This window comes from Phaseolus vulgaris, chromosome 8, assembly GCF_051622355.1.
Source record: "Phaseolus vulgaris cultivar YP4 chromosome 8, ASM5162235v1, whole genome shotgun sequence".
NCBI classification, from domain to species: Eukaryota; Viridiplantae; Streptophyta; class Magnoliopsida; order Fabales; family Fabaceae; genus Phaseolus; species Phaseolus vulgaris.
This window is the reverse complement of record NC_143505.1, coordinates 52,561,201-52,574,768: the sequence shown is the minus strand read 5'-3', so window position 1 is coordinate 52,574,768 and position 13,568 is coordinate 52,561,201.

The following is a 13,568-nucleotide window of genomic DNA, read 5'->3' as shown; positions in this document are numbered from 1 at the left end:
AGTTGATATAAATGAAATTATATCTTTTAACAAAAATTTGTCAAAACTTGTTTAACTGATAAGAGTTTTTTCTCCATTTATTGAAAAAATTTCATCTAATTTTGTAAGAATTTTTTTTATTTAGGCGCAAACTAAATTTTATTATTATTAATTACACATAAAATATTATAAAATATAAAAAAATTCTAATATATTTATACATTTAGTTACACATTTTATTATATTAATAAATATTTTAAATTTTGTGATGGATTTTATGACGAAAAAAAAATTATAAATATTATCTAGTTACAAAATTAATTAAGAATGTTTATTTATTAATTCTACAGTTTATTTTTAACGGAATCCTTTGGTGTAGAAAATAGTTATCACAGCATCTATTAAAAATTTCATTATAAAATGGAACTTTTTTCAACGTTTTTACAATTTTTTCCATTACAAAAGTCCATTGCTAATTTTAATATTTTCAATGACTTGGTTAATTGTTAAGTTACCTCTTTAGACCTTGGTTTGAATTAGATTAGGTGTTAAAACATTTGGACCACAACGGTGTGACCTCACATCCTTATGACACGTATATTGTTAAACATTGCATCTACTTTTGTTGAATTAATTTGTATTTATTTTATTAGGAATTAATTGTAATTACGAAATAAGCAAGTGTTGAGTTGAATTAATTAAAAAAAACTATTGAATTTAAAATTAAAATTAGTAAAAGCATGTTGAGGGAAAATAAAGTTGATAAATGTTTTATAGAAATAGTGTCAATTCTTAACATGCTTATCTTTACGCTTTAGTAGCCTCTTTATTATGTTTTTGTTAAATTCAAATATAAGAATGCAGTTTGAAATGATTATCACCTTTATCTTTAGAATATCAATATTATTATTATTATTATTATTATTATTATTATTATTATTTCTTCGTGTATACATTTTTTTATTTGTATGGCAAAAATTAATATTTTTGTATAACTAAATGAAATTAAGTATCTTAAAATAACTTTTTAACAAACTTATTCGAATAAGAATATAAATATGACTTTTGTATATAATTTAATTATAGAAATATTTTAACTTTTGAAACTTCAAACTTAACATAAACTAAGTAATTGATTAAACCTTGTAGTAATATAGATGTGGACCTAAATCTAGAGCACAAGCTTTACGTCACAGAACTATATAATGTATCATGTTCTCACACGAAAGATGTATGTAAGCTGAAACACCCCATATTATATATACACACACACTTTTAAGTAAGCTATATAAGTTCGAATTTTATAAGTGAAAAATATATAATTAAGAAAAACTTATATACTAAAAAGTAGTCAACCAGGTTTTTTTAATATTTTGCAGTAATGATATGATATTAAAAATTATTAACCAGTGTTAATGGAAAGTTATAAATTACAACTTCTGCTTATAGGATTTAATTTGAGGGAAAGTTTTATGACATAACCAAGTTTTCACACAAAATATGATATAAGAAAAATTATTTTTTTTATAATAAAATACGGAAAAAAAAAACAACTGAAAAACGGACAAAAAATATTGGATTTGCGTCAGCCATGAAGCTAATGAGAAAAGTGTGGAAGCAAAGTCCATTTTGTGTCGGTCAGCAAAAGCGACACAAATTGCACAAACCAAGTCAATGTAAAACAGACACAAATATCACCTGTTAAGCTGAAAGTAAAAAGCGACGAAATATCATCGGTCCGCCAATGCAAAAGAAATAAAATTAAAATTAAAATTGGACTTTGTGTAAGCCTATTCGATGCAAACTATGTTAAAAAAAATCTTGTGTGGGTCAAATTAGAAACTAGAAAAAAAAAATCATTTCTCCTGTATTTCTTTTCTTCAGCAAAACCATTCACCATTAAGAAAAAATCACAAACAACATAAACATGATAAAATAAACCATTCACCATTCATATAAAATCATACGCAACATAAAATAAATCATTCACCATTCAGATAAAACCATAATCAACATAAACAAAAAAAAAATAATGAATCAAAACATCAAAAACAAATTTTGAAATTTTTTAAATTATCTTTCGCAAATTAAGTAGAAGAGAAAATGGAAGTTGGAGCTGAAGCTGGAAGTGCGACGGGTGCAGCGGTATGAAGAAGAAAAAAACTTAACAACAAATTTCATAAAAAATAAACAAAGAGAAGAATGCAGAGAAGACCAATGACAGGACTGCGACGACGAAGGCAGTGAGAGCAGAGGCGGAGGCACTATGGCGACGAAGAGAGTGAGGTGCAGGAAGGGCCGAGAAATGCAGTGGGGGCGGAGGCAGAGGAACGACGGAGGCAATAGGACAGAACTCATCGGGGCCGAGGTAGTGAGGGGCGGAGGCTGGGGCTTGGGGCTCGTTAGTGAAGTGAGAGAAGAGAGAAAAAATAGGTCTAAGTTTTTAATTTGGGAGAAAGTGATGCGGGAGAACGAAATTTCGCTATATATTAAAGATTTTGCATCGGTCTTGCCCGACACAAAAATGGGAACCTACTTTGTATCGGTCGTGACCGACGCAAAATAAAAAAAGACTCCAAATTTACGTCGGCTAAACTAACGCAAATCTACAATTTTGTGGTTTAATTTTTAACTTAAAATTTCATTACAAATATAATTAATAAATATTACACATAAATTTATATTTTTATAAATTATTTCCAAATAAATAAATCAACTAAATTTAATGGATATTTAATTCACCATTTTCATAATATTTTGAACAATTAATTAAATCTCAATAAATTAAAATAGAAATTTAAACAAAATAATTTAATTCACACAACAACAAAAAAATAAACTAAATATTGTATTGGAAAAATATTCAATGTTTAAGAACATTTAATGTTAAATTTGTTATTGTTGAGAGATAAATTGATTCTTCTTCATTTATTCTTTTTTAGAAAGACATTTTTTTAGAAAGACAGCTTGATTGAGAGTATGATATAGAAATGCTTTGGAAAAATATATAAAATTGTTTATAAGTGTTCATTGATTGAATATTAATTAACTAAGATCAAAACATATGCTGATTTATTTCTTCTTGAAATTTGAAAAAAAAAAAAAGCTAAGTAGTCTAAATTTCCTATAATGACATATTTAAGAACTAAGCATAGTAAAATCACTACTTGTCAAAAACATATTATTCATGCAATCAAGATTGTTGCTTAATAGAGGTTAATGACATACAATAATAAAAGAAGCTAAATCTATGTAGTAATCTAACAATTAAGAATTAATTACTCACTCACACTCAATTTTAATGTTTGTATTATATACTTTGTGGATAAATTTTTAAAATGACATTATGTTTCATTTATGAGAAGTCAACTCTTTTGAACCACAATGGAAATCCAGGGAAATCTCGATTTGAAAATAAATTGTTCCTTTATCATTACAAATATTATGAGACTCATATTTTCTTAAAGTTACCTGTCAAAGGTTTTACTCTAATTTTTTCTTTTCTTAATTGCTTCTTTATTTTTAAATAAATCCATTAAATTTTACATTAATTACTTCATATCAAACTTATATCCCGAAACTTATACATATTTTATATTTTATATAAGTATTTTTTTCTTTACTCAATTATTATTTTTCTATTTTTTTCAATTATTTCTTAACTTTTTCAAATAATTTTTTCAAATATTTTTAATATTAAATACTTTAATCAACTAAATAACTTTAATTTAATTACTTATATTAAAGTTTAAAATTCACTTTAAAATAAATTATTCAAAACTAATATATTTATTAAAATATTATGAATTTAATAAATTTAAAAGAATTTATTCTATACACATAATAAAAAAAATCAAAAGGTGATGTCTATATGTCGGCCTAACCAACACATTAAATAAATTTTTTTGGACATATAGCATCAACTATCACTACAAGAAAATCATGAAATAGAAACTAATTTTTAGAGACCAAAATAATTAGTTACAATAGAAACTAAAATAGAGACCATTTTAGAAACTAAAAAAAAGATTGGTTTCTAAATTAGTTTATATTATTTTCTATTATTGTTAAATAGTTTCTAAATTGGTATCTAATTAGCAACTAAGATTTTAGATACCAATTATTTAGTTTCTAAATTTGGTCTCTAAAACCTTGGTTGCTAATTAGATACCAATTTAGAAACTATTTAACAATAATAGAAACTAATTTAGAAACCAAATTTCTTTTTAGTTTCTAAAATGGTCTCTAATTTAGTTACTATTGCAACTAATTATTTTGGTTTCTAGAAATTGGTTTCTATTTCATGATTTTCTTGTAGTGTATGACCGACGCATAGTTCAAATTATTTATGTTCCATGTGTTGGTCTAACCGATGCAAAATTATTATTTTTTTCACTTTCTTTTCGCATCCTTCATGCATCGGTTGGCCCACAACATCTTTTTTGCGTTGAATTTGTGTGGGTTTAACCGACACAACTCACGTCCACTCTTTACCAACATAAACTTAGGTAGTTAATATCATGTTTTCTTGTATACACTTACTATAAATTGTGCATTTATAAATTATTTATAAATAATGCATTTTATATTTGATGAATTTATAGAACTATAAATTTGAGGTGACAAACAATTTTTTTTATTGCAATAGTTTTATTTCATGATCTATTTTTTTAATTCAAAATAATTCAGCAAATACAAAATAACAATTATCTTTAAACATTAATTACTATAAATACATTAATTACTATAAATAATAGTGTGAGCTTGAAAATCAACACATGTCGACTCAACAAACCCTATTTGAATAAGAAGAAAAAAATATAGAATTTAACATTGACAGAGAATGCACCTCAAATTCATACCATATTTATAATGAAAAATAATTATTATTTAACGTAGAAGAAGGGACACAATACTTATGGTATGATTAAAAAATATGAGTTTAGGTGAGTGTAACGAATGTAAGATAAATAATAATTAAAAAAACGTTTTGCACATTTATCAACTTAGTATAAAAAAAAATAAAAAAATATCGTAGTGTCACTTTTGGAGAAGCAATTAATATGACGGGTAAGCCGACACTTGATATAGATTAACTTAGAAAAAATAAAGTAGAAAATTGTTATTTTTTCTAAGTTAAAGAGAACTAAGTTAAAGAGAGACACTTAATCCTTAAAATCAATTTTATATTTGTTGCTTTTCAGTTCTCTAAATCCTTACTGCATCCTAAATTTTTTTTCAATTTTTTTTAAATTGTTGTTGCTCCCATAATCATGTTCTAAAATCTCTAAATTCAATTTTAAAATTGTCAAATAATATAAATCACTTCGATAAGCAGATGACGAAGGACACAACAAATATTTTACAATTAGATCATTCATCTCAGAATACAAGATTAGATCCCACTAAATTTCAAGAGAGTTTCAGTAGAAGAAGAACCAGACATAAACCAAAATATCATATGTTCTTCTTTCTAGTCTTTTCACAAGACAAGTTTATGTAAATAAATTTGGCTCACTTTAAGGGTTCAAATAATAAGCTAGAATAGAGTGTACTTAGTAAATTGGACTTGTGCCAAAGCCACCTTAACCTAGCTTCTAGAAAGTCACTCATATGCTCACCTTTGACCTAGATTCTAGAAGACTCCCCCATGTGCTCACATTTGACCTAGTTTCTAGAAGCTTGTAGTCATTTACACTCCTACCCTTCCTATCTTCCTCTCTAAGGCACTCATATCTATAAATAGGATGTCTCCCCTCTTGTAAAACACATTGAATTTTGAAAGTAAAGAAACTCTATCGGTTTAGTGAGCTGAGTCTCCTAGAATTTGGGTCTTATCTTAAGTGCTTTACACTTTAAGTGGCGACTCTTCACCATTCATCTTGGAGTCTCCTCCCCCTCTAGGTGGCGTGACCACACCTTCATCATCCTAAGCTTTTCTTTCCTTTCATCTTTTTATTTTTCCATTCCTTTATGTTCTTGTGTTCATCTTTTTCTATTCGGTTTTGATCTTCTTTCTTTCCCTTATATGCTCTTTAATTTCGCACCTATTCATCATTAACATCATATAATTTTGTTTTCTCTTTGCCTTCTAGAAGTGAATTTTCACACTTACTTAACCACTTGGTTAAGTTCGTGTCCAGTGGGAATCATCTTTGAGTTTCTCACCATAATTGCTAATCTCAAAAAGCTTAAACAAAAGTGAAACTCATAAAATGTGCAATCTAAAATCAACTCACATCATGTGGTATTCAAAGCATGCTTTAGAGTTGATTTTTTCCTTTAATTTTTAGCACATTTCAATTATTGCTTTCATCTTCAAGCAATTTCAATTCCGTCTTTTTATTCATTAAGCACTTTAAATCCTTCTTTTGAATTATTTTGTGTCAAATTTTCTTCTTCCCTTACCTCTTTTGCTTGAGTCTTATGTTCTTAGTGTTTTAGGAGTCTTTACATCCATTCTACTTATTTTGCTTTTAACTGTGAAGAACTAAAAGCAAATAGAAATTGTTTAAGTGGTAGTTGATTTAGTTCCAAACAAAGAATTCAAGTGATCATATGAATTGAATCCCTTTCTCTTTGTGAAAATTTGAAAGTGAAGTAAAAAAAATTGCATGTCAAGAGTGTGGAATTATTGAATCCATAAAAGTAAAGACAAAAGAAACCATTTGAGGCATTCACTTTTCAAGATTAAAATATTAAAAGGATTCTTTTTATGTGGAAGATTGTTTTCACATTTGTGGAACTTAATCCTTCTTACTTTTACACTTTCTAAGAAAATTAAAATCTTCATAGTTAAAAGTTTAAGTAGGTTTCTTTCGGTCTTCATAAGTACTTTTATTGTTCCATGGGAGAGGGGATGAGCGGTGCTTTTACATGCGAGGAGAGCAAATTAGGGAGATGGGAGGAGGTAGAGAGACGGTGGGAAAGGTGGCACCATTCGGTAATTGGCCTTTATGGAGGAGAAGGCAAGACCGATTTGGTGTCGCACGAGGACGTTGGTGTGTTAGATGAAACCTTATAACCAACACATAGGTGCAGCCATAACTAGGTGCGCTCGGGCTCCTTAGCAGAAAACAAGGAATCATTGAGGTGCAATGGCGATGAGGATTTTTCAGAGAAGGGAGTGAGCAAAAGGTTGATTTTAGAGCGTGGTTAGAACTTCTTCTTACGGAGAAGAAAGCGATTACATGGGAGAGGGCGACATATTAAGAAGAGGTGTGGGAGGGAGAAGCATGTCGGGGCCTTTTCATCCAACAAATCTATATTTCAACAGCGAGAGTTAAGGTTAGATTCACATAATCTTAACAACTATATATTTGATAGTGTTGTTAGAAAATGTAATAGACTTTTTTGGATGAAAAATGATCCCTTAGAAGCCATTAGAATTTGGAACATTGGAAAGGAACTTGGTTTTACTTTTGCGGGAGAAGACGATGTTATAGTTGCCTGTCTTCCAGCTATGGACATTAGGGACAATATTGCGAATAGGAGGGTGAGCACAAGTAGGATGGAGAACAACTTTTTTAATGATGAAGTTAATTAGTATGAACATAAGGGAAGTGGGGGGAAACATTAAAAGAAAATACTTGGAAGATCGGATTAAGAAAGAACATGTGGTTTTGGTGTGCTTACATGAGACAAAGTGTAAGGAGTTGGGAAAGGAAAGTACTTTTAAAATGTGGGGTTCTAACGATGTTGAATGGGTCAAGAATGGAGCTGAAAATAATGCTGGAGGGGTGATCATGATGAAGTTGCTTCCATCTTATCAATGTAAGTAATGGGGATAACTACAACATTATTAAAGGGGAGTGAATGATAGAAGTGGCTTTCATATCACTATTGTTAATATGTATAACTCTGGGTCTCTTAGGGAGAAGAGATCTCTTTGGGAGGAAGTTTGAGAGAGGAGAAGGGCGTAAATCTCTAAGGCTTGGTGTGTGATTGTGGATTTTAATTCTATTAGGAGGTCAGGTGAGAGGAGGAACGTGGGTAATGACGCAAATTATAGTAGGGAGGTGAGATGGTTCAATGATTTTATTGAAAACACATACTTGATTGATAATCCGATTACGCTAAGAAAGTTTACGTGGTATAAACCAAATGAGTTAATCAAGAGCAAAATACATCAGATCTTAGTGTTGCGGGAACGGCTGGAAAAGTGGCATAATAGCAAACAATTCATCTTAGGCAGATCGGTGTCTTATGCTTTGGTGTTAAAAAATGTTATCATGAATTGGGGTTTGAAACTGTTAAGGAGTCTGGATATCTAGCAAAATGACAGTAGTTTTAAAGACTTTGTTTGTAATAACTGGGGAAGCTATGAGGTGCAAGGCAGTGGGATTTTAGTATTTAAAGAAAAGCTGAAGAAGTTGAAATTCGATTTAAAAGTTTGGAATAGAGAGGTGTTCAACAATATTTATCACTTGGGGGAAGATCTTCAGAAGAAAATTCAAGAACTAGATTCAAAGGATGATGACAGTGAGCTTGGTGAGGAAGGGAGAGAGGAGAGGAAGTTGTTATTAGCAGAGCATAGAAGAAACAATCATTGTCAAGAAGCTTTATTGCAGCCGAAGGCTCATCAGAGATGGTTGAAGTAGGAGGACTTGAATACAAAATATTTTCATTCAGTAATTAGTTGGAGAAGAGCAAGAAATGGTATTCGTGGGTTAAGGGATAATGGCCACTTGTACGAAGAGCAGGGTATGGTGAAGGAAAATGTTAGAGATTTTTTTAAAGTCAAGTTTAGCAAAGATGTTTATCAACGTGCAGGATAGATGATGCAGTTTTCAACAGGATCACAGATGAAGACAATGTCATGTTGGTAGGAAGTATATCTAAAGAGGAAATTAAAGATGTAGTGTGGTGTTGTGAAGTGGTAAAGTCTAGGACCTGATGGTTTCAACTTTGGTTTATAAAGTTTTGTTGGGAAGAGATTAAGACAAATATCCTAAGGGCGGTGCAAGATTTTGAGGAAAGTGGAAGATGTCCAAGGGGGGTGAACGCTTCTTTTTATTTCGTTGGTACCTAAAGTCGACAATCCACAACATCTGAATGAATTTAGATCAATTTCTCTGGTCGTTTTTTTGTACAAAATTGTGTCTAAGATCATGTCCTTGAGGTTGAAGAATGTTTTGCATAAAGTTATTGACGTTAGGAAATCTGTGTTCTTGGAGGGCATGTGGGTTAATGGATAGTGTCCTCGTGGCCAATGAAGTGAAAAGGAGAAAAAGTAGTTACATTTTCTTCAAGGTTGATTATGAAAAAGCGTATGACTCAGTTATTTGGGAGTTTATTTATTACATGTAGGAAAGGTTATGTTTCTACGGGAAAGGGATTGGATGGATTAGAGCTTGTCTAGAATCTTCATCGGTGTCTGTGTTAGTAAATGGGAAACCGACTCAGGAATTCAAAACAAAGTAGGGATTGAGACAAGGAGATCCTTTAACGTCGTTTTTATTCCTCATCATGGCTGAAGGTTTAGCTGAGGTAGTAAGGAAGGCAATTGAGAAAGAGTTGTTAGAGAGTTTGGAGATTGGAGATAAGTTGAAAAAGGTGAACATGCTTCAGTACGCATATGATACTTTATTTCTCTGCAAAGAAAACATTCAAAATGTGTTTGTTATTAAGGTTATCCTAAATTGCTTCAAATTAGCATCATGTTTGAAGGTAAATTTTCAAAAGAGGAGCATTAGAGGGGTGGAGAACAACTTTCATTCGCTACAGTGCTTCGTGACTATCTTGAACTGTGAGGTGATGAAAACTCTGTTTAAGTATCTGGGTATGCTTGTAGGGGGATGTCACAAAAAGAGCAAATTTTGGGAGGGGGTGGTGGAAAGAGTGAGGAACAGACTAGACAAATGGAAATGTAAGTTTATCTCCATGGCAGGAAGATTATGTTTGATAAAATTAGTGTTATCCTCTCTTCCCCTGTTTTATATGTCATTATATAGAATGTCAGCTATGGCGGCGACAAACATTGTGAAGCTATAGAGGAACTACTTATGGGGTTGGAGCTCAAAAGGTAGGAAAATAGTGTGGGCTTCGTGGAAAAGGTTTGTGAGCCGAATGAAGAGGGAAGGCTAAGAATGTTAGAGATAGACTGTTCAATATTGCTTTATTAGGAAAGTTGATATGGAGTTTGGGCTCTGACAAGAAGGATTTGTGGAAAGAGGCGTTGAAATCAAAGTATGAAGGTTGGAGGGATTTAAGGAATCAAAGGAATAATAGGTCGAATTCATTTTGGTGGAGAGATTTTAAGGAAGTATGATCTTTTGAGGGTTGGAAAGGCAAGTTTGAGGATAACTTCATTTAAGAAGTAACGAGAGGTGTACTGCCGACTAGCCGAGTAGGCCGACATGGCAATTGGTCCACTCGAGCCTGGGGAACAAATGTACTATCGGCTAGACGAGTAGGTCGACATGGCAATTGGTCCACTCGAGCCTGGGGGACAAATGTACTATCGACTAGACGAGTAGGCCGACATGGCAATCGCTCTTGAGCCTGGGGGCAAATGTACTACCGACTAGTCGAGTAGGCCAACATGGCAATCGCTCCACTTAAGCCTGGGGTAAATGTGTTGTCAAGTAGGCCGAAATGACTGAATGGCTGAGAACAACCCATAAATCCATTGTTAACAATAATTACACCATTTTAGTCGTAAAACATGATTAAGACATGATTGGACCCTCTTTTAGACCCATGAGCAAACCCATGACAGTTGGGACCCATCCAAAATGTATAAATATCAAACTAGATCCAACATCAAAGGTAATTTTTCACTCTCAATTCACATGCATATTGTATTCGAACTAACTTGATCGTCGGAGTGCCTTTGCAGATCCCCCCCCCCCCCCCTCATTCATCTGGGTGAAAGAATCAATCGATCGGAGACCATCGCTAGGGATGGCAAAGTGGTTCGACCCGCCCGACACTTGGCCTGTCCTGCGTAAGAATGCAGGCTAGATTCTCTGTCCCGCCCCGCATAAGAGCCAATGTAACAGCGTGCCTTTTTTTAAAAAACCAACAGAAACATTCTTCCCACCACAATACCCTTTTTCTTTGATTTCTCTTCTTTCTCTCTCTCTCTCCATATTCTCTTCTCTCCCTCTCTCCTAATTTTCTCTCCCAAACTTCATCTATTTTAGAATCTGATCATACCACGCTGTAGCTGAGGAGTTAAGGAACATTTCTACCCAATCAGATTTTTAAACAAAGTAAGTTCATTTTTACTCTAAATATCCTTTGTTCTCTGTTTTTCCTTAGGATTTAATCATCAATCTTGGTGGGGTCAGTTGAGAAGTTTAATCCTCTCAACTTATTCTACTATATACTGATTTTTTGTTCTGTTTGGATAACTTGCATTAGGCCCGTAAATCTTGAAGCTTATCCAAACTGTGGGGAATAAAATTCTAAAAGTTGCTTGGAAAGCAAGCAATTGAGGTATGGGAAGCTAAATTTAATTTTTAATAGCACCTTAGGATAGAAGATCTGAATGCGGAAGGGACGTGGTCCCAATATTCAATTTTTCTTGTAGGGATGTTATGTGTTATATATATTGGGTTGTTTGTTTATATTATTTAAATTTGTGGAAATATTAGGTTTTGATGATTTAGTATTAAAGTGTTATTTTTTTATGTTAAATAGACGTTTGCATATTGTGGATAACTTTTTGAATGATATTGTATGACAGAATGGTATGGAATTGAATTCATACATTTGGGATAATGTATGGACTGATGTTTGCTGTGTATTAAGTATTGATGCCTATGTGGTAACAGAGATCTCCGAGCTTCACTGATGATCTAAGTCACATAGACTAAGATATCAGGTGGTGAGAAGCTGATGAGGGAGTTCATGCACACCGTGACATATGAGATGCACGACTTGGGTTGTATTGAACTCACCCTGATCCTTTATGTTGGATTCGCTGGTAATCTTTGGATCAGGTGTTAGTCTCTGGTAGGACTTACTTAATACGGGTCTTCCAGAAGATGTTGTTTGTTGAATATTCTGGATGTGTAGATCCATGTGATTGTTTTATTGTTGAGATTTGAAGAAAAGTGTATAATTTGAGAAATTGATCATGTAATTTGGTTTTCTCTTTGGATTTAAGTGTGTATATTATAAAATTCTATTTTCACTAGCTTACCCTTACTTTTCTTGTTGTGTTTGAACTGCGATGACTTTACTATGTACACGAGCAGATGACCATACAGGTGCAAGAGAGCCTTAGAGGTTTCAGAGTCTTATTTTGAGTTGTGGATATGTAAATATTTGTATTTCTATAAATCTTAATCATGTATTAGGAATGTTTTGAGAAACTCCAAGTTTGTATAGAAACTGGTAGAACTTTTATTGTAATAGTTATATGTAAATTATTGGGTGTTACATTTAATGGTATCAGAGCGGTTCATCCTTAGGATAACCTGAGGGTAGTGGGTTTATTCTGTTTCTCCTGCGTGTAGATTTTTGTTAAGTCTAGCCTCAAAACTTAGTTAAAAGTTTCTAATAAGATGTTTGACAAAGTTGTTTTCTTGAAATCTTGTTTGTTTTTGAGTCAAGTTAATTGTTATGAATAAAGATGAAAGTATTAAGAATGAAAAGAATCTTGATAGAGTGGTGAGGGTGCACACTCATGACTTGATCAAGATTATTTTCTATCTTAATTCTAAGTAGCTAGAGTACATTTTAGAGATAAGTTTTGATTGGTTTTTACCTGTTTCGTATGATTATTTCTTTGAAGTTAATTTGTCTTAAAGATGTAGTTGGAAATTTTAGTAGTTTCTAACCCAATTATTTATGTGCTTAGTAGATGGCACGTAGACCACATACTCCTCCTCCACCAATAGATATGTCCAACTTAGCTCTGGCAATAGAGATGATGGCAACAGCCTTGCAACAACAGAGTGCTACTATGGCACAACAACATCAAGCCGCCCTTCATCAATTAGAAACTACAAGATTAGCAGTTGAAGCATCTCATCTTTATCAACAACCCCATACTTTTAGTCTGGAGGATTTTCTGAGACAAAATCCACCCAAATTTAATGGCAAAGTAAATCCAGATGGAGCAGACCAGTGAGTGAGAGACATAGAAAGAATCTTTGAAGCTACTCAATGCCCTAAAGAGAGAAAGTTATCTTATGCCATCTATATGCTTATTGAAGAAGCTGAGTTTTAGTGGATAGGCATGAAGCAAATGATGGAAGACAAAGGAGAAGATACCACTTGGGAGAACTTCAAAGTAAGATTCCTGGAGGAGTATTTTCCTGATAGTGTCAGATATGCAAAAGAAATTGAATTCATGCAGTTGGAACAAGGAAATCTTTCGGTCTCTGAATATGCTACTAAGTTCAAACACCTAGCTAGATTCTACACCCAGACCATGACTGAGGCTTGGAGATGTAGAAAATTTGAGTTTGGGTTGAAGCAAGAACTTAAAGAAGTGGTGATTCCTATGTCTATTAGAGATTTCCCTGCTCTAGTGGAGAAAGCAAAAGTAGTGGAGAGTTTGAAAAATAGTAGCAGACTTGGTAAGCCTCAAGTGGGAGGACCTTCTAAAAGCATGCCTAAATATGAAGATAGAA